The following is a 24,449-nucleotide window of genomic DNA, read 5'->3' as shown; positions in this document are numbered from 1 at the left end:
TTGACTAAACATTAGAAGAACTTTCTGACAAAGCAGTTCCTCAGTGGAACAGGCTTTCTCAGGAGGTGGTGGGCTCTCCTATGGAGATTTTCAAACTGAGGCTAGATGGCCATCTGACAGAAATGCTGATTTTGTGCACCTAGTGCACAGAACATGAGAAGGAGAGCAAGAAGGGTTGCATCAATGCTTAGTTCTTGTGGCCCTTTCTTACATGCCCAAGGAAGTGCTGATTGCCACTTTGGGGTCAGGGAGCAATATTTCTCCAGGCCCGATTGTCCAGGGATGTCTGTCTTTCTTTCTTTCTTTCTTTCTTTCTTTCTTTCTTTCTTTCTTTCTTTCTTTCTTTCTTTCTTTCTTTCTTTCTTTCTTTCTTTCTTTCTTTCTTTCTTTCTTTTGTCATCTTCTGGGCATAGAGCAGGTATAACTGTGTGTGTGTGTCTGGAGGAGGTATTGTGAATGTCTTGCATTCTGCAAGGGGCTGGACTAGATGACCCTAGGACACAACTCTATGTTTCTATGATTCATTGAGTTTTGTACTTGTTTTGTAGGTTTTCTGCATTAGGTGTTTAATTCTACATATTTCTAGGGATGTTCCACTAGTTTCTGTTAACTTCATATAGATTTGTATATGATATACACTCAAATATCTAGTTGATGCAATGTGTTGCAATCAATATTTTTGTATGGATGGATTTTGTGAGTATACTGGAGAGAAAGAAATTTTGGCATTACACTAAATAGCTCCATGGAAATGTCCAAACAGTGTGTGGCAGAAGTGGAAAAGGTATACCCCATGCTGAGGAATGAAACTGAAAATGAACAATAGTATAATGTACTTGGATAAATCTATGGTACAGCCTCATTTGGAATACTGTGTACAGTTCTTGTCCAAGTATCTTAAAAAAGTAGAGAAAGCACAAAGGAGGGCAACCAAAATTATTCTCTGGTGTCAATACAGAAAAGACTGTGATTAAAGGCATTACTACACAATTAGAATTTTTCCTAAAATTAAAAAAAAATTATATAAATGCTCATAGTTTTTTTATAGTTCTCTCTATAATAAAAGCCCTGTGGGGTGGCCAAATGCAGGTCTCTCATTGACTGAGGGGTATGCATCAACCATTGGTCCATCAACCACCACTCAATGTCTGTTGTGTTCCATTGACCGAGGATTGAGGCTCTGCTTCGCAGAGGAGAGAAAGAAAGCCTTTCCTTGATTGGCTGATGGAGCAAGGAGGGAAACTGCCAGAGAAAGCTCCCTCCAATTGGCTGAGGGAGGGAGGAGGAGGGAAACCCTCCCTCAGACCCCCTCTCACCTATGTCCCATCCCCAGATATGTTGGTTGTGGGGCTAGCATAAATCACCCATCTCCTTTACTGGTGTTGATAAATACCAGGTCCATTAATAATGACCACTACTTTGCAGGACTTTATTACAGAACAACAAGTGGACCTGGCATGTATGACGGAGACCTGGGTGCGGGATGGTGAAACTGTCGCCTTGAACCAAATGGGGAGGGGTGGAGTTGCAGTGCTCATTCAAGACTCTTTTTTTTCCAGGGCACTCCCTGACCCGAACATCGCTGGCATAGAGTGTACCGATCTGGTGTGGGAAACTGAGGACAGTTTGGTGATCTGGGTGGTGTACCGACCGCCTAATGCACCACCGGAGAGCCTACCTGCCCTGCTGGATGCGGTGTCCATCTGGGCATTGGACTTTCCCAGACTTCTAATTTTGGGGGATTTCAATGTTCTCATTGATGATGCAGTGTCCTTGCAGGTGCAGGACCTGGTGTTATCCATGGAAACTCTGGGACTCAACCAATTTATTTCAGTTCCCACACACCGGACCGGTCACATGCTAGATTTGATCTTCGAGGCAGGGATATCAGTGAATCTGATGGCGGCAAATGCTGTTCCATGGTCAGACCACTATGCCTTGAAAGTCCGGCTGGACCTGCAGCTTCCACCCTGTTTAGTCATCGAGCAGATTTATGCTTGCCCGCGGAGCTAAATGGACCCAGAGTGGTTCCAAGAGGCCCTGCGGGATCCGATGCCCCCTGGTGGGTCATTAGATGAGCTTGTGGAGGACTAGTATTCCCAACTCTCCACTGCCATCAACAACATCGCTCCCTGGCGCCCTCTTCACTGCCGTACCAAAGCAGCTCCCTGGTACTCCCTGGACCTGCTAAGGATGAAACGGCAGCTTAGATGGTTAAAGAGAGTGTGGCGGCATGCTCATGATGAAGAGTCCAGAACCTCTCATAGAACGCTTATGAAACTCTATGAGAAGGCTGTGAAGGCCGCTAAGAAAACTTTCTCTGCGGCCTCCATAGAGTCTGCAAAGTCGTGCCCAGCCCAATTATTTAGAATGATTTGATCTCTGACAACTTAGCCATCGAGCAATCAAAAAGATAGAGAATTGTATATTGACTCTGAGGCTTTTGCGACATATTTTGCAGATAAAATCTGGACTCTCCACCAGGACCTCCCAGCCACGGTTGATACAGTATGTGAACTGGAAGTCCCTTGGCTGTCGGATGGTCCGACATTGGACCACTTCAGTCGACTCACATTAGAGGATGTTGACAGGATCCTAGCTGCAGTGAAATCTACCACCTGCCCCCTGGATCCCAGTCCATCCTGGCTCATGAAGGCTTGCCAGGATGGTATTAGGGACTCTCTGGGTGATATTGTTAATCTGTCCCTGACAAGCGGGACATTCCCAGAGATGCTAAAGGAGGCTGTAATTCACCCGCTTTTGAAAAAAAACTTCTTTAGACCCTAGTGTGCTAGCTAACTACTGCCCAGTCTCTAACTTGCTGTTTCTTGGAAAGGTAGTTGAGAAATCAAGCATCGAGGCATTGTTGTTGAAGACGCAGCTGCACTGGGCAGGGCATATCTCTAGGATGGAAAACCACCGCCTTCCCAAGATTGCCCTGTATGGCGAACTTTCCACCGGCCATCGAAATAGAGGGGCACCAAAGAAGAGGTACAAGGACTCCTTGAAGAAATCCCTTGGTACCTGTTGCATTAACCATCACCAGTGGTCTGTTCTAGCCTCAGATCGCAAAGCATGGAGGCACACCATCCACCAGGCTGTCTCTTCCTTTGAGAACGCACGCATAGCTGGTCTTGAGGATAAAAGGAGATTGAGGAAAAATCGTACTGCTACAGCACCAATCCCAAATCAGACTTTTCCCTGCAGCCACTGTGGCTGAACCTGCCTGTCCCGCATTGGTCTTGTCAGCCACCAGCGAGCCTGCAGCAGATGTGGACTACTGCACCCTTCTTAAATCTTCGTTCGCGAAGTCAAGCCGAGAGAGAGAGAGTTGAGAAATCAGTAATGGAGCAGCTTCAGGTTTTCCTGGATGAAACATTTGCCCTGAACCCATTCCAGTCCAGTTTTCGCCCAGGCCATGGGACGGAGATGGTGCTAGTCGCTCTCACAGATGACCTAAGAAGGCATTTGGACCAAGGCAGATCAGCATTGCTGATTCTTCTTGACCTATCAGCAGCATTTGACACAGTTAACTATGACCTATTGACCCACTGCCTTGCCATTGCCAGGGTGCGGGGGGTGGCTGTACAATGGTTTTCCTCCTTCCTTCGGTGACAGAGAAAAAGGGTGATGCTTGGCAAGCAGACTTCCCTGTGGCACCCACTTATATATGGAGTGCCGCAGGGAGCTATTCTCTCGCCTACATTATTTAACATCTATATGCGCCCCCTTGCCCAGATTACTCGAGGTTTTGGGTTGGTTGTCACCAGTATGCTGATGACATCCAACTCTATCTGTTGATGGATGACAGACCGTCTTCCACCCCTGAACAGCTGTCAGAGGCATTAGGAACCGAGAGGGATGGCTACAGCAGAGTCAACTGAAGTTAAATCCAACTAAGACAGAGGTCCTGTACCTGAATCAAGGGGGGGGGGGGGTTCATGCATCCAGCCACCAGCCCTGGATGGGCCCACTTTGGTACCAGCCCAGCAGGTGAAGAGTCTGAGAGTGATTCTGGATGCCTCCCCTTCCATGGAGGTCCAGGTCACAACACCTGCGCGGTCTGCCTTCTTCCACCTATGGCAGATCAGGCAACTAGCACCATACCTATCCTCCCAAGATTTGGCTACAGTGGTTCATGCAATGGTCACTTCCAGGCTGACTTACTGTAACTTGCTCTATGCTGACTTGCCCCTGAAACTGATCCGGAAACTGCAGCAGGTGCAGAATGCGGCAGCTCACCTGCTGACTGCATCGCCTATACGGGTGAGCATATGGCCAGCGCTCCGCGACCTGCACTGGCTGCCTATAGAGTACCAAATCCATTTCAAGGTGTTAGTTTTGACTTTTAAAGCCTTACACGGCCTGGAATCAACATGCCTACAGGACTGTCTCCTTCTGTATACGCCCTGGAGGTTGCTTCAGCCTCCCAGGATCTTCTGACAGTCTCTGGCCCAAGGGAGTGCCCGTCTTGCCTCTACCACAGCCAGGACTTTCTCTGTCCTGGCCCCGACCTGGTGGAATCAGCTTCCAATAGAGATCTGGGCCCTACCTGGCCTACTGGCCTTTCGCAGGGCCTGTAAAACAAAGCTGTTCTGCCAGGTCTTTGGATGAGGCAGTAGGCATCCATCTATTCAATTGGTTGGCCTCCCCCTACACCTTTATGGCTCACTGCATCACTGTATTGTGGAGCTATGCCATCTTGCTCATATTACCTTGCTGAACTAACTTACTGCACTTACTGAATGTTGAATTTGTTTTTTATTATGATTTTATTGTGATTTTAATTTATATTGTTGTACTCTGCTCTGAGCCCCCCAAAAGGGGAAAGGGGTGGAATAGAAATAAAACAACAACAACAATAACAATAGCCACACACAAAAACCCTTCCCTCAATTGGCTGAGGGCTCGTCCCCCTCCTCCTCTGGTGAACCAAACTGCCAGAGAGACATAGACAAAAAATTGCATCCCTTTTCAGCAGAACAACAATGTTTTATTCCAGATACAGAGAGAAAAGGGGAAACAGAGAGAGAGAGAGAGAGAGAGAGAGAGAGAGTATATGGTGTCCTCTGTTTAAGATTAGGCCATTGGGGAAGCAGCCTCCACTTTCCCCTCAGTGTCTGTTGCTAGCCAACCAACTTTGTTATGTCAGTTAAAGGTGGAGGAGGAGTCCCTTTCAAGGCCTATTTTGGCTTTGAGGGAGAACTCATTGGGGACACCTCTGACTATGGTTGCCAGCTTCAGGTTGGAAAATTCCTGGAGATCTTGTGATAGCATCTTTGGAAGCCATACTTTGGGGAGGGGAGAGGCTCCAGGTGGGAACCCACCCTACAAAGCAGTAATTTTCTCCAGGATGGGGAGAGAGATCTGCTGTCTGGAGTCTAGTTGTGATACCAGGAGATCTTCAGCCTCCACCTGGAGGTTTCCTACTCACACCTGGCAATGCCCTCTGGGTGACTTCATGTCAGCTGACTGGCATCACTTTAACTAGGGCTAGCTGCTTGCTCCTGTTTAGCAGCAGCCCCCCATGACAGCCACTATGATGTGACAGTCAGCCCTTCAGAGCAGGGTCTGCCAGACTCAAATTCCTACTGTGGAAGCTAACTGGGTAATTTCAGATCACCCACATATTTTCAGCCTAATCTACCTCACAGGGTTGTTATGCAGATCAAAAGAGGGAGAGGAAAATGATGTAAACTGTTTTGGTTCCCCCTGCAGAGAAAGACTGCCTTTTCCTAGGTGCAGGCTGCATGGAGGAGGGAGATGAAAAGCCAAAGTCAGAGGAGGAGAGAAAGGTTAGTTGATGGTTGGCTGGGAAGGAGAGAGGGTTGCCAACTGCAGGTTGGGAGATTCCTGGAGATTTGAGGGGTGGCATTTGGAGAGGGTAGGGCTAGAGGAGGAGTGCGACCTCAGACAGGTACAATGTCATAGACTCTACCCTCCAAACCAGCCATTTCCTCCTGGGGAACCATTGTGCCAATCTCCAGGTGAAGCCTGGAGATCTCTCAGAATTACAACTGGTCTCCAGATGGATAGATATCAGTTCTCCTGAAGAAAATGGTACACTCTGAGTGATTATATCCTGCTGAGGTCACCTCCCTATGGCAGCCAGTGTTACACGGCAATTGGCACTTCAGAGCAGGGGCTGCCAGATCCAGCTTCTTGCTGTGGAAGCTGGGTGATTTTGGACCAGTATGACAGAAACAAAAACACCAACTGACTTGATTTCACACTGAAGCTCAGATAATTTGGAGAAAGAAAGTAATTACATAGAAATAATTGACTCCTTGGTGTCCAAACCCTTAAGTGAAGAAAAAAGAGAGAAGGAAGAATATTTTGTTTTTTAAAAAAATTAATAATTACAGACATAATTGGTTACTTGACTCATGAACACAGAAGTGAAGCCTATACCACCGTAGAAAGTTTTATTCAGAATTGAAATGGAGAAAATAAAAAACCTAGGTCTTCATTTGGACCAATTGGGCTAGAGAATCTCTGTGAGACTTGAATTCATTTAATAATAGTTGCCTAGTGTCTGTGTTGTTGTTTCTGTCATATTGTTTATACCATCACTCCATATATATTGTTTGATTTCAGATCAGTCACACACTTTCAGCCTAACCTGCCTCTCAGGGTTGTTGTTTAGATCAAAAGTGGGTGAGGAGAATAATGTAAGCGGCTTTGGTCCCCACTGTGGAGAAACACTGTACTTTTCCTAGGTAGAGGCTGCAGAGAGGGGGTAGCAGATGGAAAGCATCTCCTGGATCATTGAGAAAACCAATGAAATTTATGGACATTAGCATCAGGACAGATAAAAGGAAGTGCTTCTTTTTAGGGAAGCTTTATAAATTCTTGTGCAGCCCTCCTCTCTTCTGAGTCTAACGGGGAGAGAAAATAGTAATTCAAAGTTTAAGACTGCCAAAAGCATGCAGTTTTATCAGAATGATCTTTTTGAGGATAGTATGGTTTTTAAAATTTTATATAAACAATACAAACATTGAAGAAAGGTAAGTTAAGATAGAAATACCACTGTGTTACATTTTTATATAAACAGTTATTTTGGATGGACAACACCATAATGAACGAATAAATGAGAGAAACCATCATTTATAATCATCAATATTGTCTAATAAATTAAGAACATAAGAGAAGCCATGTTGGATCAGGCCAATGGCCCATCCAGTCCAACACTCTGTATCACACAGTGGCCAAAATAATTATATATATATATACATATATATACACACTGTGGCTAATAGCCACTGATGGACTTCTGCTCCATATTTTTATCTAACCCCCTCTTGAAGCTGGCTATGCTTGTAGCTGCCACCACCTCCTGTGGTATTTGCATCTAAATGGAAAGCTGAAAAATGTGTAAAAGAGTGCTCTAGGAGGATAGCCGGTCTGAAGTGATAGAACAAAATTAGAGTTCAATAGGGTGCAAGTCTATTAATGTCTACTAGCCAAGATTACTAAAGAGAACCTCCATGGCTAAGGATGGTAAAATCTGAATTCCAGTTCTAGGAAGCAACATCAAGGAAATCTTTGGCCTCTGTCCCCTGTTTTTGTCCCACCAGAGCAACTGGTTGACTGCTGTGTGAAACAAGATGGATAGACTAGATTACTGAACTGATCCAGATGGGTATCTCTAGTGTGTTCACATTTAGCAGTTGTTGTTATGCAGGATTCAAGAAGGAGTTACATATTCTGGTGAACATGTTGCCTAGTAGGGAGTTTATGCAGAGTGATGCCTGCTTGTGAGAAAACCATTTGCTTAAATTTGTAATTTAGAGTTTACCACTTCTGAAGTAATGAAGTGGAAACTGAAATTTCATTCCAATATATTTCTCATTATCCCTGTAACTATGCAGACAAGGACAATAGAATTAACAGATAAGCAGATTAACAGATAAATTGATTCATGACAGCTAAATAATCAAATGGATAAATGTTCTCTGTATAGCTGATGGCTGTAAGCAGCATATAAAGGCCTTCAAGGTTTTTTCCAGATTCAAAAGTAGAGGTAAAATCTCAGTATATATGAATATGTGTGAAAGTCTGAGAAGTTGGGGGGTGGGGCAGAGTGGGAAGAAAGCTATGTAGGCCTTACATTTGAGGTTCTTTTTGTCATCCCAATGATGTAACACAGCAAATGGTAATCAGTATATTGTTATAAGATTTATTGCATATGAAAGGAAATGCATGCAGTTTGGTGATACTCAGCCTGTTAATGCTAGAATGATGTAGCTGACTGCTATTTGTCTGTGTAATAAATAGCAACACAGTGAATAATATTGCACCCAGCCCTTACTCTGAGGGCTGCCAGTGATTATCCCTGACGTCTTTCATTGTTTCCTCTGATTGCAGCAATTCTACAAAGTTATCTCAGACCTGGAGCACAGAATGAAAAACATTGCTGTAGTGGATATTCATGGTGTCTTCTTGACTTCCCAAGGGGCAAAGAGATTTTCAAATAATTGTCTTTTAACTAAACTCTGGTCATCTCTTTTTTTTATTTGTGCCACAGCTTCCTAGTGTTGCATTGATTGGTAACTCATATGTCATTAAATGACCTAAGAAAAAAACCCCAAAAAACAAAAACAAGATATTTTCCATTTTTGCAAGCTTGCAGCCTGTCATGATGTTAGCTATCATGAAACTAATTTGGTTAACATATAGATTTCTTTCCCATTAAAAAGTGAGAGTCATAGCATGTCACACTGTTGGCTGATATGGCCTGGCCCCAGGTACGAGTTTCCATTGGCTGCAGAAAAACACAACAGCTAACCAGGTGAAGGCAGCTGGCCATTTTCCCCTGCTGCCTTCTCTCACTTTTAGCCTGTTCGCTGCAGCTCAAGATTAGCTGGGTGCTATATAGGGCTGAGCAGGATGGGGGGGCGGGGTGCTCCTAGAAATGGAATGTGCCAGAAACCTCTTTTTCACCTACTCCATGCTATTTCTATAGGATGAGTTTTCACCCCATTAAATAGGCCACACCTAGTTAGGAGGAAAAGAGCAGGTTGCTCTGGATAGGTAGGGTTAATTGGCAATTACCCTGAGTCATCTGCATAATGGAGGGCATTTCTGGAACAGGCCACCACATACCTTGGAGCTGGGTGAAGGAATGCCCTGGTTAAGGACCATCTTTTGAACCTAGTAGTAGCCTTGTGGAACATCATGATATAGGGTTGAAGCTGGACACATCTCTGCACATATGGCTGTGCAGGTGGTAAGAAGCAAGGCATTAAGAAATGACAATAGAGTTGAAACTGAGGTGGATCTGTTGAAAAGGCAGACCATGTGGATTCTCAGTGCAGTCTACCCTCAAAATATCAGTTTATTGAAATAAGCAGTGATGTTGACCAGCCATTTATGTAATCTGAATGCAGTTAAATAAATTAGTTGAATCCATCTTTAGTTGTCTTGTATCTTCATTTGGGGGGTTCTGGGGAAAATAATGACCCATGCTGTACTTTACATATGATAAAGTACATTTTTCCCCTCGGCAGATGAAATGTGTGAACTTAAGCCATGATTGCTAAAACAGTAATCCCTGCTTAACTTAGAGTGCTGTCAATAAAGACAGGAAGAAAAATTATGTCCTTTTGAAATTTTGGTATGACTGCTGTATCTTGTAATTGTAGGGCAAAGGCATGCATGATTTGGATAATGGTACCTACACATTCAGTAATTTAATTCAAATGGTTTGGCAGATGATGATTTCTTGCTTCTGTGTAAAGACTGATTTATAAAAGCCCACCCTTAAAAGTGCTCAAAATCCTTAAAAAAAACAAAAAAACATTCAATCCAGTGTATAATAAGTGAACATTAGGTATCAGCGCAAATTGGAAAAATGGTTGTTCATATTGGTTCATGGTTCATTTGATTGCGTGAGCTATAAACCATGAATTTACATGAACTTTTCCATTTCTCAAACTGGTTTGTGATTTGTTTGGTTTGGGAGGTGATACAATAGCCACTTTGCAAGTTAGAAATGCTAAACTCATAAGGAGTCTTCAGCAGGCTCTCCTCCACCTGTCCTACAAGTTTGGCGAAGATTGGATTTGGGATGTCTGAGTTGTAGCCCTCCAAAGCAGGTGCCCCCTGGAAAGCTCAGGTCTAGATTCATGTTCAGTCCCTGAAACCACTGCAAGGAACACCTTCCCAGCCAGGAGAGGTGTTTAAAAAATTGTCCCACTATGTGTGTGTGTGGGGGGGGAGGAGTGCGTCAAAGCCTCCTCTAAATCAGCCACACAGCTAACAATTCTTCTTCTGCTCTCATGACTGTTCTCTCTTCATGCTGCAAACTGAAAGCAGCTGAGTTAGGGTGTGGATTATACTGGTATATAATCTGCTCCCATAGAGCAGAATGGGAGCTCCATGACTGGCTCCCAGAGCTGCCAATCAAGCAATGGACAACTGCTTTGGGTATTTCTAGGGCTCTCCACAAGTCCACCTCCAATGTTGCCTAGGAATTGATTAAATTAGTGCCATTTTGTCTTGAGAATGAACTGCAAAAATAAACCACTTAACATCATTTGGGGGGGAAGGCTCATTTTTGGGTTCAGGAGTAATACAACCAAACAATTTGGTTCCAAATGCACCATGAACTGGCCCAGTTCATGCTTGAACTATGGTTCATTTTTCAGTTCGTGCCCATCCCTAGTGAACATCATAAACATATTTGTTTTCATTAAAACACATCAATATGGCAAGCTATTTTTGTTTGTTTCCAAGATTTAACCCCTTTCCATTCTTGAGAAAGCCTTGGGCAGCTAATAAAATAGGCATGCATACAAAAATATTAATAAATAAATTTTAATCAAATTTTAGAAAACACAGTACAATCCATATATATATATATATATATATATATATATATATATATATATATACATAAAAGAGTAAGAGCAGGAAAACTATAACAGCTCAGAACTGCAGAGCAATAAAAGAGCAGGACAAGACAATAAACCAGATTCCCTCCCCTCCCAAATTGTAAAGGAGCCATCCACAAATCATGACACGTGTGTATTTGGGCTAAGAACATAAGAGAAGCCAGATCAGGCCAATGGCCCATCCAGTCCAACACTCTGTGTCACACAGTGGCAAAAATTTATATATATATATATATATATACACATACACACACACACACACATATATATGTGTGTGTGTATATATATATATACACACACACACACACACTGTGGCTAAATAGCCACTGATGGACCTCTGCTCCATATTTTTATCTAAACCCCTCTTGAAGGTGGCTATGCTTGTGGCCGCCACCACCTCTTCTGGCAGTGAATTCCACATGTTAATCACCCTTTGGGTGAAGAAGTACTTTCTTGTATCCGTTTTAACCTGTCTGCTCAGCAATTTCATTGAATACCCACGAGTTCTTGTATTGTGAGAAAGGGAGAAAAGTACTTCTTTCTTTACTTTCTCCATCCCATGCATTATCTTGTAAACCTCTATCATGTCACCCCGCAGTCGACGTTTCTCCAAGCTAAAGAGTCCCAAGCGTTTCAACCTTTCTTCATAGGGAAAGTGTTCCAGCCGTTTAATCATTCTAGTTGCCCTTTTCTGGACTTTCTCCATTGCTATAATATTCTTTTTGAGGTGCGGCGACCAGAACTGCACACAGTACTCCAAATGAGACCGCACCATCAATTTATACAGGGGCATTATGATACTGGCTGATTTGTTTTCAATTCCCTTCCTAATAATTCCCAGCATGGCGTTGGCCTTTTTTATTGCAAACGCACACTGTCTTGACATTTTCAGTGAGTTATCTACCACGACCCCAAGATCTCTCTCTTGGTCAGTCTCTGCCAGTTCACACCCCATCAACTTGTATTTGTAGCTGGGATTCTTGGCCCCAATGTGCATTACTTTGCACTTGGCCACATTGAACCACATCTGCCACGTTGACACCCACTCACCCAGCCTCAACAGATCCCTTTGTAGTTCCTCACAATCCTCTCTGGTTCTCACCAGCCTGAACAATTTAGTGTCATCCGCAAACTTGGCCACTTCACTGCTCACTCCCAACTCTAAATCATTTATGAACAAGTTAAAGAGCATGGGACCCAGTACCGAGCCCTGCGGCACCCCACTGCTTACCGTCCTCCACTGCAAAGACTCCCCATTTATACTCCCTCTCTGCTTCCTATTACTCAGCCAGTTTTTGATCCACAAGAGGACCTGTCCTTTTACTCCATGACTCTCAAGCTTTCTAAGGAGCCTTTGATGAGGAACTTTATCAAAAGCTTTCTGGAAGTCAAGGTAAACAACATCTATCGGGTCTCCTTTGTCCACATGTTTGTTCACCCCCTCAAAGAAATGTAACAGGTTAGTGAGGCAAGATCTTCCCTTACAGAACCCATGCTGAGTCTTCCTCAATAACCCGTGTTCATCAATGTGCCTACTCATTCTGTCCTTGATAATGCTTTCTACCAACTTTCCCGGTATTGATAATGCTTTCTACCAACTTTCCCGGGCTACAAAACTGATTTGATTAAACTACACTAGCACAAGTAGGAGAGACAATCTTCAGTCACCTGGACTAATGTTGGATTGAACTGATTGGCAAATTGGTCATAAACTCTTATTACAGGCAGAAAATAATGTTTGGGCCATTAAAATATCAATTAGCAAAGATATGCAAAAAATGCCTATACAAAAATAACACATATTTTTATAACCACTGTGATAAAAATTTCAAATGTGCTACAAGAATAGTTAATGCTCAGTGTATTGACCCTGAACACAAACATATTCACCAATTCTGAAATCTTGCAAAGAGAAACCAAACTGTCTTTAGACCCAGACCCAGACCCAGCCCTAACACAGTATAAATGTGTATAATGATGTATTAGACACAGGTCTTTTAGCTCAGAAAATTAAATATTAAATATGTCCATTCCACAATGTATAAGTTAGTTCATTCAAATTATTATTATAACAAGACGAGGATGCATATCTTGCACTAACAAGATAAGAACTTGTAGGAGGCAAAAGCAATTCAAAAATTCGAAGGTCTTCCATTCCCTCTTATGCACTTGAATCAGCTAAATTGCCCATTCCCTCTTTTTTTTCTTTAACTGTCTGTTAGCTGACTGCCCTCAGTATTCAAACCAACTAAAATGTGTTCAGTTTTCAGGCTGTTTTTATGTTTTTCTTCTGGTCAATTTTCAAAATAATTTTTCCCCTCAAAATCTGATCTCCAGAAATTATGGGTGTCCCTGATAGACAGTTTACATAATCCACATTTTTTTGGGGAGGGGCAGTTTACTGTTAAATATAGTATTTTTTTCTCATCTGCATTTTAGTCTTGCTCCTCCAGTCCTAGAAATCAGCTTTCCAAGGTTAGCTATTATTTTGCTATCCTGCAAAAAAAAAAAAAAGTCATCCTAGAAAGAATAATTCTCACACTGTGCAGCCTATGAATTATTCTTCTGTCATGAAGCATTTCATATTTTGGCAGCTGTTAAGCTGATTCATTTTGTTCTTGCCATTCTTGTTGATATTCAAACATTTTTTATGGTTTTCTTGCAAATGTAATCCTCTTTTTGTGGGGGTTTTGCAGGAAACCAATTTACTTCTTCTAATTGGTTTATCAAAGAGGAAACCATCTACATGCATTAAACAGACTCATTATGAAATTAAAACATTTAGCAGCTTTCCAGCTTGGCTTATATTCTTTTTTTTCAATTAACTCTTCATTTTTCTTTCAGTCAGTCTTTGGTTCATGATGAGAGTCAGTGTGCAGATAAAGGGAATAAAGACAAGCTGTAGTTTTCCCCAGAGTAATGGATTAGGGATGCTGGAGTCTCTTAGCAGCCACTTTCCACCAAGATGTACCAAGAGGATGAAGTGAAAATTTATGTGACAAGTCTTGAAAAGACTGATGAAAACTGCATGCCCTTTCCTGCCAGTTTTCGCTTCTCTTGATGGAGGTCAGGACAGAAGACAGATAAGGAAAAAATGCTGGTGCCATTTGTAGCATTTTAGTGGAAAGCCACCAAGTATATCCAATCAAAGTATCGTGAAGATAACGATGGACAGTAGAGGGTCACAACAAGCTTACATGATCAATGTCTATGACACTGAGGCGATATGAAAAATGTATAAACTACAGAAGTTCATATATTACCATATTTTATTTCCACTCAGCTAACACAGTTTGCATTTGCATGATCAATTTCATTTTAGGAAAGGGAAAATGACCTCTTAGGTCTGTGAGAAATGTTGTTTGTTTGTTTGTTTTTTACTCCCCAAGACTTTTAGAAAGCTGGAAAAACTCAAGTCCTGGCATTTCTGATGCTTATCAAAGTCAGATGTAGAAATCAATTATAGCAATTCTAAATTGTTTACTTCTTTAGGATACAATGTAGCCATATTCACAAACTTTCTCCAGCACCAGAGTGCTTGAAAAGAAGAAGGGGAGGAAATTGAGAGCATTTATAGATATATGCAGTTTTGGAATGCAAGTGTGGGAAAAAGTGGTGTATGTAGAGGGGCCGCCTTCTACATGGGGCTGCCCCTGTGCCAAACTTGGCAGTTGCAGCTGGTGCAGAACGCTGCGGCTAGGCTGCTATTGGGGCTCCCCAAGATGGGAGCACATGCGGCCAGGGCTGCGCGAACTGCACTGGCTGCCAGTGGTCTACCGAGTTTGTTACAAGGTGCTGGTCATGACCTTTAAAGCCCTATATGGCCAAGGGCCTGCCTACCTGAGGGACCGTCTCTCCCCATATGAGCCCCAGAGAGCACTGAGGTCAGCTGGTAAGCACCAGCTGAATATCCCTGGGCCAAGGGAGGCCAGATTAAAGACCATCCGAGATCGGGCCTTCTCCATTGCGGCCCCACTACTGTGGAATCAACTCCCGGAGGAGGTACGGGCCCTGCAATGTTTAGACCAATTTCGCAGGGCCTGTAAGACATACCTCTTCAAAATAGCCTTCGCCCATACCGAGCTAAGATAATGCCGCTGTGTATGTTTTCTTTTCTTTCCGCTGAACTTAAGAAGATCTATTTAGCACCTTAATGTTAATTTTAATGTAACTGTATATTGATTTAAGATGATTTTATTGCTATGTATGATTTTATTGCATTGTATTGCATTTATATGTTGTGAGCCGCCCTGAGCCTGCTTGTGCGGGGAGGGCGGGTTACAAATAAAAAGTATTATTATTATTATAAATGTTTAAATAATTCCTTTCAGAAACTGAAAATGGAGATTCCCACAAGGGTTCCTTGGAAGAGGGTATTAGCATTATGTTATGTTTCTATTGGACCTCTCAGGAGCCCAATGAAGTTGAACTGATTACTGGAAACTATTATAAACATTGATGACATTTGAGTTTTGATTTGTCATTTCACAGCATACGACGCAGCAAACAGGAGCAGCAAACAGGAGCAGCAAAAATATCAGACGATAGAGATAGGATTCAATGAGATCTGGGAAAGTGAACAAGATGCAATTTAACAAGAATAAATGCTGAGTTCTACATTGGGTAACAAGAATGAGCAAAATATATGCTGGATGGGGGATACACTTCTGGGTAGCAGTGTGTGTCAACAACATATTGTAGTATGGGTGGACCATAAGTTAAATATGAGCAGACAGCGACAAAAAAGCCTAATGCAATCTTGGAGTGTATCAACAGAGGCATAACATCCAAATCATAAGATGTCATAGTTCCACAAACTGGTACTAAAGGCAATGCAGTTCCTCTTACTATGGCCTGGCTTCCCACAGAGGTGCCAAACAGACCCGCCTTTGTTATTTAAATTCAAAGCCATCTGATCAGCATCCAGCTTAAATTCTTTTCTAATTGTCTGTGTTCTACATTTCCTCCAGCTCAGGCTGAGACATTATGGCTGGATACAGACAAGCAGTTTGGGGCAGCAGCCTCCCATCGCTAAAGAAAAACAGTTTAGTGGAAAGCACCCCAGGGGTGGTCAGACAGCACACTGTCTAAACAGGCCCACTGCCAGAACAGAGACAGCTGTGCATGCCCTGGAGGAGTGGTCACACCACTCAAGCATGAATGACGCTTTCCTGGTGCTTCTCGTCCATTCAGATAGCTGGGAAAGGTGCACCGGAAGTGCTTCAGCGATTTGCTACTGCTTACTATCTGGTAGCTTTTTGAAGCAGCAGAGCAATGGCAGAGGATGAGGTAAGGGTGGAAGCGAGGCGCGACCCAGATGTGTGTGTTTGAATGCACCATTTAAATCCTGGCTTGGGCCATTCCTGTGTTGGCCTAAATTGGTTATCTGAATTCAGCCTATATTTCCATATAACTCTGGCAGGATTATTAATAGCAATACAGTCAGACACTGGTCAACAGTTTCCTTTCTTGAACTCTTCAGTTGCTCAGTTGCTCATTTTGTCCAGATGATGACATAAATTACGCCCCCTCTTTCATTTTAGTACTGAAGTTGCTTTTGTAGATAAAGCTGGCTCTTTAACAAGGAATTTACATTCAGCCTTTCCAACTCATACCACACACAGCTTTGGCTGTTGGCATCTGTATTACGCTTATATTTCTGTCCAGGGCTTTTTTTTTGTAGAAAAAGCCAAGAAAGAATTCATTTTCATATTAGGCCACACCCCTACCATCACCATTGTTTTACACAGGGCTTTTTTTTGTAGAAAAAGCCCAGCAGAAACTCATTTGCAAATCAGGCCACACCCCCTGATGCCAAGCCAGCCAAAACTGCATTCCTGTATGTTCCTGCTCAAAAAAAGCTATTTCTGTCAGTTAAACCCATGATTATGGCCTGTCTTGCCATTTCATTACTGGAGTCCCAGGTTCTCCGCTTTGCTGGGTCATCATCTCCTGGTCAGGCATCCTGGATAATTGTTTTTTTTTTTTTAAATGTGATTTACAGCCCACCCTCCCATGCAAGTGGGCTCAGGGCAGTTCACAACAAAATCCTGTTTCAAGGAAGTGGCTCTACATTTGTTCTCTCCAAATCAGATAATTGTTCCCCATGAGCCTATCAAGTGACCATGCTTTGTACCACAGGTTACTGTCTTTGAGCCTATCTTCTCACCTGCTATGCCAAGAGCCTCTGGTGATCTTTCTACCGTTAATCAGAGATATGCTTAATCTGAGCCACCACAACCTCTGTCGGCAGAGTAATTAATACAGCAATGGTGCACAACCTGATTAAAAAGTAGATAAAGGATTATTTAGGAATTAACATAATTGATAGGAAAGAGGTGAGGCAGAGGTAGGTTCCTAACTATATCTCTAGCTGAGAGAGAGGGTAAAACTGAATGTGGCACTTCCAAGAAGAAGGGGGAAATTGCCTAAGAATTTGGAGACAGACAAGGAATGACACTTAACAGAAGAGAAGATGCTGACCACACTATACTGTCTAATTGTCTTTTTGCTGCCCTTGCAGGCTCTTCTTTTCTTCTTTGTACACCAGGCATTGCCTTTTCCAACAATTCAAAGAGTTACTGTCTCTGAATATAATCACCTTTAGTCCCCATGGCTAGTAGTCACTGATAGACTTATCCTCCATAAATCTGTCTAATCCTCCATTAAAGCTGCCTGTGCCTTTGGCCATCACTACAACCTCTGACAGTGAATTCCACATAATAATCACTCATTGAGTAAAGGAAAGTATTTTCTTTTGTTCATTCTGGAATCATTGTTCATCAGTTTCATTGGATGTTGCTGAGTATTTTGTGAGAGGCAGAAAACGTTTTTTCTGTTCACTTTCTCTAACATATAAACGTCTATCATGCTCTCCATTAGTTGTCTCTCTTCTAAACTGAAATGTCTCAGACACTTAATCCTTTCCTTATAAGAAAGGTGCTCCAAATTCTTAATCATCTTGATTGCCCTCTTCTGTACTTCACCTTACAATATCCTTTTTTGAGATAAAGTGACCAGCAGGCCCATAGCTACAAAAGAGCCTGGGGGGTCCAGGCCTCATCAATCAAACCCTTTTCCCACTTTTCTGGCCCCTCCAATCATTCACCCTTGGCTTGCTGCTGTTGCTCCATTTATTCTTGAGCAGCCCCTTCCCTACCCAATGCAAAGCCCAGAGGGTGTCTGGTGGTTCTTGGAGTTCCAGATCTGCATTGAGCTCCTGTGATCACTCTGCAAGGGAGGAAAATGTAGGAGCAAGCCAAATGAATTCAGGGTGTGGAGGCGCAAGAGTACCAACACAGCTTGTATTCAAATCCTGCCATCTGCTCTTTTGCATATAAATTGGTGTGTAAAAATTGGTGGTGTTGGAAAAATTGTTTGTATTGTTTTATTTTATTTATTTTCTACTTATAATCTGCCCTTCCCCGAATGAGCTCTGAGTGGGTAACAACAATTGATCAAAAGAGAATTGAAATCAAATTCATATAATAAAACAATATAACTTTCTAAAAATGAATTCCAATTCTGCAGATTGTGGTATCAATTCCATCCATTCCTCCCATACATCCCCAGCTGGTATAAAATAGATGACTCAACAAGATTAGTTTTATTCTGGGTATAAGGGCAAGAAGAGCTACATTGGCTGAGTGCAGTTCTCACTCCCTGCATAAGTCTGTTTCTTTTGCTCCTCTCTTTGCCTTTTGCACCAGCTTTGTAGCCTCTGTAGCAGCCACTTTCCCCCAAACAAAAATCATGTTGGTGGGTCCTATCCATCCTAAAATCCTGGCTATGGGCCTGGTAACCAGAGCAGTTTAGAGTATTCCAAATGACACCATACCATAAATCTTTGTACTGGTGGTACATAGGGACTGCACTGCTGAGACACACTGTGTCAACATTTTGATTGAGCTGTTCATTATGATCCCAAAGTCTCTTTCCTTCTCAACTTTACCAAGATAAGATTTCATTATCATATCCTTAAAGTTTTTTTTTTGGGGGGGGGGAAGGGCTTTGTTGCAATATGCTTCACCTTACACTTACCTACCTTAATCTTCATTTGCCACATCATTGCCAACTCACCCAATTTATGGAGATTCTTCTGGAGCTCTTCAGAGTTGGCTTTCACCATCCTAAATGATTTTTTGTTATCTGAAAATCTGGTCACTATACTTCTCACCACTACTTCCAGATAATTTATGAACAAATTAAATAGCACTGGCCCTAATACCAGTCCTTGCAGGAAACCATCACTCACTTCTCCCCATTGAGAGAACTGTCCATTTATTCCTATTCTCACTTTCTAAAAATAATCTTCTTTCTGTAGTCAGGAATGTAGGCCCTATGGAACCAGACAAAAGCAGAACTATTCCATTACATTAGACTAACCTGTCTCAGTCTTCCTATGTGTGCTTCTGCTTTGGTATAAGGAGGCTGGAACCTTCTGTAAAGGAACTGAGGTACAGAGAGTTTTACATGCTGACATTATTTTCCATCCTAGGAATATTGACAGTAGTGTCAGAGAAAATTAAAATCAATCCCAAACATGTTTGTTTCAACTCAGGTTTACTAAGCATAGCCATTTAGTAATTACCAGTTTAGTAAATTCTGATTATATCAATTTGGACCAGTTTGGTAAATAGCCACTGAAAAGTAAACTGGCGGTTTAATAAAATCCTCTTAAGGAAAAACATGGGGCATAATATCATAGCATTACAGTAGGGTTGCCACTTACCAGGTGCCAGCTTTCCACCAGCAGGGAATGGGGCGGGGAGGGGGGAAGGTTGACACTTTCAGGTTGGGAAACTCCTGGAGATTTGAGGATGGAACCTGGGGAGAATAGGGGCCTCAATGGGGTACCATGCCAGAGAGTCCACCCTCCAAAGCAGCCATTTTCTCCAGGGCAACTGATCTCTGTTGTCTGGGGGGGGGAAGCTGTAATTCTGGAGTATCCCCAGGTCCCACCTGAAGATTAGCATCCCTACACTACAGTCACAGCACAGACTTGATTTTTTTTTGTTATAGAAAAAGCAGTGATAGTGTAGAATAGTGTACTTACAAGATTGCGGAGGTGTCTTTGAAATGCTTTTAATATCCTAGGAACTATAGAAAATTCAGATTCCTTCTATTCTGCTTTATTTGAATTTGTCTGTAGGATGAATGTTGTGGGTTTTAAAAGAATGTTAGCATTGAGAGTATGCTAACACTGTATTTGAAGTTGTCTAATTAGTACGATATTGATGCCTTTACTAACGCCCTTTACTTAACATTCAAGGGGGGATTTTCATGGTCTTCAATGATAAATCAATTAGGTTTCATCAAGTAAATGAATTAAATAAGAAGCACCAAAGACAGCTGAAGACTGCAGAAAGTATTCACAAACATACTACTTCCCAATAAAAGACCAGTTAAAAAGGAACCTAAAAATGAATCGGCACTTCCTTATGATGGGCTATCAGATTTAGTGGGCTATCAGGTGGGCTATCAGATTAAGTTTTCTTTGGGCAAGAGAACAATGGACACATGGCCTTTTTGTAATATTTGGCTTTATTTACAAGCATACAAGCAAAGCATAAATGAAGGCAAAAAAGCCTCCCCTACAATACTTGATTTCTGGTGGTGCCTGGCCCTCAAGTAGATCATTTAACCCAGATCAGGACAAGGGCTTTTTGATTGTGGCTCCAAGGTGATGGGAAGCTTTGTCTTAAGAGGTTCATACTTCCCAACGAGCTTCAGTTCACAATAGGGGAGTTCAGACATTCAGAAATGCAGGATAAAAGCACTGACGTTTGTAAGTGTTGGCCAAAGACTGTGTTTTTCAACAAACCCCCATATTTGTATTGGACTATATATGAATTGGCATTTGCACCAGGCCAGTTATGGGCAGCAGGCCCACATGGACTGTAAGTTTGCTGAACCACGTCAGGTTCAGAACACTCCTGTTAGGATTGCTACACAGTAAGTATCAGAGGATTGTGAGGCACTCCAAAGGGATATGTTGAGGCTGGGCCAGTGGGCATCCATGTGACAAATGTGGCTCAATGTGGCCAAGTGCAAAGTAATGCACATTAGGGCCAAAAATCCTAACTATAAAAACTAGTTGATTGGATGTGAACTGGTGGAGACTGACCAAGAGAGAGATTTTAGGGTTGTGGTAGATAACTCACTGAAAATGTCAAGACAGTGTGCAACTGCAATTTAAAAAGTCCAACACTGTGCTGGGAATGATTAGGAAGGGAAATTAAAACAAATCAGCCAGTATCATAATGCCCCTTTATAAATCAATGCTGCAGCCTCATTTGGAGAACTGTATACAATTCTGGTTACCACACCTCAAAAAGATATAGCATTGGAAAAATTGCAGAAAGGGGCAACTAAAATTATTAAAGGGTTGGAACATTTTCCCTATGAAGAAAGGTTAAAATGCTTGGGGCTCTTTAGCTTTGAGAAACGTCAACTGAGGGGTGACATGATAGAGGTTTACAAGATTATGCATAGGACAGAGAAGGTAGAGAAAGAAGTATTTTTCTCCCTTTCTCACAATACAAGAATTCATGGGCATTCAATGAAATTGCTGAGCAGTTGGGTTAAAACAGATAAAAGGAAGTACTTCTTCACCCAAAGGGTGATTAACACATGGAATTCACTGCCACAGAAGGTGATGGCAGCTACAAGCATAGACAGCTTCAAGAGGGGGTTGGATAAGCAGAAGTCCATCAGTGGTTATTAGCCACAGGGTATTGATAGAACTCTCTGTCTGGGGCAGTGATGCTCTTTATTCTTGGTGCTTGGGGGGCAATAGTGGGAGGGCTTCTAGCGTCCTGGCCCCACTAATGAACCTCCTGATGGCATCTCAGGTTTTTTGGCCACTGTGTGAAATAGAATGTTGGACTGGATTGGCCACTGGTCAGATCCAATATGGTTTCTCTTATTAGCAACTCTGTCAATTCAGTTATAACTACTCCAGATCATGCTTTATTTTATTTTATTTTATTTTATTTTATTTATATCCCACCCTCCCTGCTGAAGCAGGCTCAGGGCAGCTCACAACAATAAAATCACAGTAAACAATTAAAATTTCACAACATTAATACATCATAATTTAAAATTCAACTGTAAAAAACAATCTAGTGCTAGTATCGTTTGGTGTTGTTTCACTTCCGATGACTTCAGTATTTCTTAGATTTTCTCCTATAATAACAGTGACTCAGAATCAGTTAAAGGCCAACCGGAAGAGTGTAGTCTTACAGGCCTTGCAGAACTGGGCGAGGTCCCGCAAGGCCCTAACTTCCTCTGGCAATTGGTTCACTTCACTTCCTTGACTGCATAGCCAATGTAGACCATCAACTGCAATCCCAGTTCCTCCACACACAGGCAGCTACAGGCAATGCGAAGCCATGCTCCTGAGAATTTTGCCAGTCTCCATGAAGATGCTTCAGAGGTCACATGTGCTGCATACCAGCATCATTGCATAAGCTTTACTTATGTAAATGTAATTGCCTCTCTGCTAACAAAGGGCTGTTGTGCTGAACAATAGACTCTGCCTGCCACCTGGCCAGGTAATCACCGAATGTCAATAGACTATCATTGGAGCCAGCAACCAGATCCTGTCACACATCTCCTTTCCTTTCAAACCTTTTGTCTCTTCAATGTTTTTCCAGAGATGTTACAATAGGCAGATATTAAGCTCCACATTAACACATCGTTTTCTTTGTCTTAACCTACGGCCCACTCAGAGAACCATTATAATCTCTGGGTGTTTTTTGTCAAATCCCCTGGAAACCACTACCAGGCAGGAACTTCTCATCATGGGATCCCACCTCAGGATATGAAATTGGCTATATGGCCACCTTTTTGGCCATTTGGGTGTGACTCTGACATAGCCACCCCCATTCCTGATCAGTTTGGGCACATTACTGCAGGTGAGACTGGTCGTGTCACACTACCACTTCCCCTTCCCTTTGTCTTTGCTGTGGAACTCTCTTTCATCTCGCTGTACAGGTACAGTATACCCCTCATCAAGTCATCCTGGTAATGCAAATGTCTCTGTTTTTCATACCTATTTTTCCTAGTCCTGTATTGCTTGCATTGAAAGCATGTTTTCTTTTAATTTGTATGATTAAGATTATCCCCAATAAAATTAATTCTCTTTAAAGTACATAACTCTCCTCATTGACTACGGGGTCTCCTGGGAAATACTGGCTCCTGCCACAGTTCTGCAGGGCTTGTAAGACTGAATTTTCAAACTTGCCTTCAACAGTAAGGGGGAGGTGACTATTACCTTCCAGCACCAACAATCTCACTCAATTAATATAATGGAAATCAGAAACCTGCCATCTTGGACTTTTAATGAATAGATTGATTATTGCTGATATGTATAGAAATGTTTTATTATATATTTTACTTTTTAATATTCTATGTTTGTTAATTGTTAATGTTTTTAACGTTAGCCTCCCTCAGCCTGTCAGAGGAGGGTGGGATGTAAATCTGATAAATAAATAAACATAGGTCTTTGCTCCCTTATTATTTTTGCCATCTTGCCAACCTAACTAAAATTTCCCCAAATCAATTTATAAGGCAATTTGGCTAACCAGACTTTCTCTGGTGCTTAATAACCCTGCTTTGAAGATGGATCCAAAAGGGGTGCTAACAACTGTGGAATGGAAGGTAGATGTTGCTGTCTGATCATGCACTTTAAATCCAGAAGGGAACAGCAACAACTTCAGATCAAAGTGTTCACAGCCCTAGACATTCATATATGTGAAATTCTATGATGATTATGTCCGGCCCTTTCCCAGCCGAGCCAGCTGGCTGACCATAGGCTGGGGGCCGTCGTTGCCTCATCGGAAGGTAGGAGGGGCAGCACGATCACCCGACATACGGGTGTTCAACGAGGCGTGGAGCCGAGGCTTTATAAGCCCCGGCTCCCGCCTCCCCACGCAGTTGTTTTCTGGCTCTCTGTGGAGAGCCTCTGGTGTCGAGCTGCAGCAGGGCCGGGGCCTGGGCAGCTTGAGGGCGCGCGCCGGGACATCGGAGGATCAGCTGTTCGGCGGCGGCGGCGGCTTGAGCGCGGCAGGGCGTGCTTGCGGCGGCTGATTAGGCGGCGCGGCTTGTGTTGTGCTTGGCGCGGCGAGACGCGCTTGCGGCGGCGAGGACTTCGGCTTTGATTCAGGCTGTATCAGTGGGCTTGGAGGGAGGCTTGGGCCGAACGGGCGGCGTGGACGCTTCCTTATAGGGCCCCTCTGGGGTGGGGGCCAATCCCGGGCATTTCTTCTCTTATCAGGCTAGCCCGGTTTAGGGCAGCGCGAAGCGGCCCCTGGTTCCCTCTAGCGCAAGCGGCTGGCCATTAACGTCGGTTGCCTCTCCCTGAGCGGCCTTAGGCCCCTCAATATCTAGCTTGCCAGGGGTAGACGGGTTGGCCTCTGGTCCTGCCGGTGGGGGTAGTGGAATTCTTCCCCCCTTTCATTACTCAATTCTCCAGGTGGAATAGTTTTTAGCTCATTGCCTCAACTTCCTGGTGCTGGGGCTCGTTCTGTAATTTACCCCCCCCCTTCCCTG

Source organism: Heteronotia binoei, chromosome 6 (genome assembly GCF_032191835.1).
Source record: "Heteronotia binoei isolate CCM8104 ecotype False Entrance Well chromosome 6, APGP_CSIRO_Hbin_v1, whole genome shotgun sequence".
NCBI lineage: Eukaryota > Metazoa > Chordata > Lepidosauria > Squamata > Gekkonidae > Heteronotia > Heteronotia binoei.
Note: the sequence above shows the minus strand (reverse complement) of the source record.